The sequence below is a fragment of the Ahaetulla prasina genome, chromosome 3, assembly GCF_028640845.1.
Source record: "Ahaetulla prasina isolate Xishuangbanna chromosome 3, ASM2864084v1, whole genome shotgun sequence".
Classification (NCBI taxonomy): Eukaryota; Metazoa; Chordata; class Lepidosauria; order Squamata; family Colubridae; genus Ahaetulla; species Ahaetulla prasina.
In genome coordinates this window covers 228432740-228437900 of record NC_080541.1, presented here as the reverse complement: position 1 = coordinate 228437900, position 5161 = coordinate 228432740, and positions in this window count along the sequence as shown.

The following is a 5161-nucleotide window of genomic DNA, read 5'->3' as shown; positions in this document are numbered from 1 at the left end:
GAGGAATTTCCTAACAGTGAGAACAGTTAACCAGTGGAACTGCTTGCCACCAGAAGTTCTGGGTGCTCCAACCCTTGGAGACCTTTAAGAAGAGATTGGGCAATCATTTGTCTGAAATGGTATATAGGGTTTCCTGCCTGAGTGGGGAGTTGGACTAGGAAGACCTCCAAGGTCTTTTTCCAACTCCTCGTTACATACACCGTTCTATCTAAACGCCGACACGATCTGAATTCTGTCTTTATTTTGAGCAGAAGAAGCTCAGCCTCGCAGGTCATCTGTGGGTGAAGGCCAAGACACAAGGGTTGGATCCAGGCCTCGCAAAAGGAGCCTGAAGGAAAGATCTCGAAGGTTGAGAAGAAGGTTGTGCGGATGGGAATTTTGCAAGGATAGGTGGCCCACGGCTCCCAAGAGTTCGTTTAGTGACCGTTCAAAGTTATGACGGCACTGAAAAATGTAACTTGGGACCGTTTTTTCACAGTTACGACTTTTGCAGCATCCCCGTGATCAAAATTCAGACACAGAACAACAATACCAAAAAAAGGTGGAAGGGATATTAGAGGTCTTCTAGTCCAACCCCCTGGCCAAGCAGCAACTCTATACCATTCTAGACAAATACCTGTCTGGTGTCTCTTCTTAAAAACCTCCAGTGTTGGAGCACCCACAACTTCGGGTGGCAAGCAGTTCCACTGGTTAACTATCCTCACTATTAGAAAGTTTCTCCTGAATTCCAGGTTGCTTCTCTCCTTGATGAGTTTCTGTTTCATTCACTGTTTCTCGCCCTGCCTTCAGGGGCTTTGGAGAATAGGTTGACCCCCCCCCTCTTCTTTGGGGTGGCCCCTCAAATATTGTAATATACCCTGTTTCCCCCAAAATAAGACTGTTGTGCCTCGTCCTCCCTCCTTTCCTCAGCCGGGCCCCTCCCGTCTCCTCCCGGGCCTGCTATCAGATTCGGAGTCTGATAATGAAGAGGAATGGCCTGTCATGCCCCCAGCCCTGCCCCCATGGCCGGACAGGATGTCAGGAATGAACAAACAAACCTCACTTCTACAGCGTGTGAGCAGGGAGCCAGCCACGTGCTGGAATTACCGGCAGCAGATCCAGTGGAAAAGAATTCACAGTGGGAGGACCCCGCTTCTGGAGATCTGAGAGGCGACGCCAGCAGAAGGAAGGGAGGGGCAGGCCTGGATAAATGCTGAGCCATGGAGCCACACCCCACAGCCTATATAAAGGACCTGCTTTTGGCATTCCAGCTTTGAGTCAAGCAAAGTCTCAGTTTGCTGAAGTCACAACTTGGATTCCTGCCTGCCCTGAGAAATCTGAAAGGAATTTGGCAAAGCTGCAGAGGCTTCGTGGCCACGCCTGATACGGACTTCCTAGACCCGGTCGTCGGAGGGGGAGGGGGACACGACAAAGACTCAACCCAAAAAATAAGCCCTAGTACGATTTTTCAGGATGCTCGTAATATAAGCCCTACCTCAAAAATAAGCCCCAGTTAATATCGTCAGCCAAACCGGACGTATTTAGTACTGTATTTTCCCAAAAGTAAGACCTAATTGGAAAATAAGCCCTAATGCCTCTTGGAGCAAAAACTAATACAAGACCCGGTCTTATTTTGGGGGAAAACAAAGTAGATATTAGCTATAAACCAGAATACATTACAGATGTTGTACCTTGATGAACATACCTTGTAAATGTTGTACCTTGATGAACGTATCTTTTCGTTTATGTACACTGAGAGCCTATGCACCAAGACAAATTCCTTGTGTGTCCAATCACACTTGGTCAATAAAAATTCTATTCTATTCTATTCTATTCAGAGTAACAGAGTTGGAGGTCTTTCAGGGTCCTAAAGCTACGATCCAGGCGATTCTCTGAAAAGTTGCAGTCTTGTTGCAGGAGATTGTTGACAGGGGGTGTGGAAAGAGGCCGGTTTGCAGTAACGAGTTCAAGCAGGGTCCCCACAGATCTAAAATGATTATTTTCAAAGCTACAAGCCTCGGTTGGCAACCCTCGATGGGGATGGAGGGAGAACGACACCTATTTGCGTTGACAAATTACAAATCAGGATCCCTGCGGACGCAAAGGCCTGGTGTTTGCAAGGGGAGGGGGAGGCCCTGGCTTGTGCACATAATCCCCACGTGCTAGTTAGCCGTCCCCTGGATGATTCCAGAGGATGAGGCTTTTAATGGGCACCGAAGGGGCCGCACGAAGCTGCCAAACCGGAAAAGAGCCATTATCAGCGGAGGAGGTCTCCTATTTCTTGTCAAGCTGGGGCTGACCCCCCTCCCCAGCCACCTCACCCCCACCAGCCACATCAAAGGACGGCGGTTTAACCTCTGCCGCCCCCCTGGCTATGAAGAGGTTTCGGAGCAGAATGGGGGGAAAAATTGCGGATTTCCAAGTGGCCATGATTGGAGAGAAATTGTTTGGACCAGAAGCATCGCTCGCTTTAACAGAATAACAACAGAACAGAGCTGGGACTTTGGAGGTCTTCTAGCCCAACCTGCTGCTCAAATCAATCCCTCAATCATTCAATCAATCAAAATAGAGTTGGAAAGGGACCTTGGAGGTCTTCTAGTCTAACCCCCCTCCTCAATCGATCGATCAATCAATCAGAATAGAGCTGGGACTTTGGAGGTCTTCTAGTCCAACCGCCTCAATCAATCAATCAATCAGAATAGAACTGGAAGGGACCTTAGAGGTCTTCTACTCCAACCCCCTGCTCAATCAATCAATCAATCAATTGGAATAGAGCTGGAAGGGACCTTGGAAGTTTTCTAGTCCAACCCGCTGCTCAACTGATCGATCGATCAATCAATCAATCAATCAGAATAGAACTGGAAGGGACCTTAGAGGTCTTCTACTCCAACCCCCTGCTCAATCAATCAATCAATCAATCAATCAATCAAAATAGAGCTGGAAGGGATCTTGGAGGTCTTCTAGTCCAGTCCCTTGCTCCTCCTCTCCTTGAAGATATGTAGACTTCAACTCCCAGAATTCCCTAGCCAGAATGTCAACAACAACCGTGCTGACAAGGGAATTTGGGGAGCTGTCCACCCATGTGGAAGTGGCTCCAGCTGGGGACCCACCCACCCATCCACCCCCAAGAGCAACAATATTTTGGCAACGACACAAAAGCTACAACATGCCGGCTGGGGGATTCTGGGAGTTGAAGTCCACAAGTTTTAAAGTTGCCAAGACTGGAGACTGTGCTCTACCCTGTGGGCTAGCTCTTGGCACCATGGCCTTCCGCTATGCCCTGGTAGCTCCACGCATTGCCTAAAGCCCAGAGCAGGACGACGGCAGCCGCCATGCCTCGGCAAAGGCCCAGGAGAGCCGGCTCATTCCTGCTTCCCTGGCTCACCGCCTCCTCCACGCCCCTCACTTGGCAGAGGGGCTGTTATTGCCAAGCCAAGAAAATAGCTCAGCGGGCATCCGACCAGGGGGAGACCAACAGCAGCCCTTTGTTCCTGCCCCACCCTGGACTGCAGGCTGACATGAGCACATGGGGGGTGTTTGCTCCCCACTGATCTGGGCCATCGGTGGCTGCAGGCAGAGGCCTGGATGGGGAGCTCAGGGAGTGGGGGGGGGGCAAAGAAGGAGGAACAGCTGGACCAGGGCAAACGCGCCCTCTGCTGGGAAGTGTCTTTCAGTGCAGAGGTGCCCAAACAGCCATGGCAATCATCAATCAATCAGAATAGATCTGGAAGGGACCTTGGAGGTCTTCTAGTCCAACCCCCTACTCAACCAATCAATCAATCAAGCAGAATAGAGCGTGAAGGGACCTTGGAGGTCTTCTAGTCCAACCCCCTACTCAATCAACCAACCAATCAATCAATCAATCAATCAATCAAGCAGAATAGAGCTGGAAGGGACCTTGGAGGTCTTCTAATCCAGCCCCCTGCTCAAGCAGGAGATCCTCGACCATTTCTTCTTTAAAAAAAAAAAATTCCAGTGATGGAGCACCCATAACTTCTAGTGGCAAGCTGTTCCACAGGTTAATTGTCCTCCCTATCAGGAAGTCACTGGAAGCTTTCAAGAAGGGACTGGACTACCATCTGTCAGAAATGGTGTAGGGTCTCCTACTTGGGCAGGGGGGTGTTGAACTAGATGACCTACAAGGACCGACAAGGTTGTAACTGTGAAAAACGGTTGTAAGTCGCATTTTCAGTGCCGTTGTAACTCCGAACGGCCACTAAATGAACTGTTGTAAGTTGAGGACTAACTGTATCGAAAACCTCTACATGTCATCCTCGACGTACGGCCGCAACTGAGCCCCGAATTTCCGTTGCTAAGCAAGACAGTAGTCGAGTAAATTTTGCTCCATTTTACGACCTTTCATGCCACCGAAAGTCATAAGAGTAGGACTTCCTGTGCTAAATTTATTCTAGAAATGTTTAAGGCCACCCACCTCTGCAATGATTCTAAGTGCCATACCTTCAAAATACAGATAAAAATCATAAATACCAGAAGGAAAAAAGCCAAATATAAGGTAGAGACAGTCCTTGACTTACAACAGTTCGTTTAGTGACCATTCAAAGTTAGAACGGCACTGAAAAAAAAGCAACTTACGACGGTTTCTCACACTTAGATCTTTAACATCTCTGGTCAAGATAATATTAATACTTAGGAAATGATGTATTCAAGTTGGCGGTATCGATGGTCATTAAAGGGTGATCTTGGAAGTACAACAATCCAGAGTACATACAGTGTTTTCACTTCTCAAGATAATTGACAGCCTTTGGCTCAGACTGCTAAGACAGTCTGTTATTAACAGCAGCTGCTTGCAATTACTGCAGGCTCGAGTCCCACCAGGCCCAAGGTTGACTCAGCCTTCCATCCTTTATAAGGGAGGTAAAATGAGGACCCAGATTGTTGGGGGCAATAAAAGTTGACTTTGTATATAATATACAAATAGATGAAGACTATTGCTTGACATAGTGTAAGTCGCCCTGAGTCTTCAGAGAAGGGCGGGATATAAATGCAAGGGCCGTGGTGGCTCAGGCTGGAAGACAGTCTGTTATTAAACACAGCTGCTTGCAATTACTGCAGGTTCAAGTCCCACCAGGCCCAAGGTTGACTCAGCCTTCCATCCTTTATAAGGTAGGTAAAATGAGGACCCAGATTGTTGGGGGCTTTTAAGTTGACTTTGTATATAATA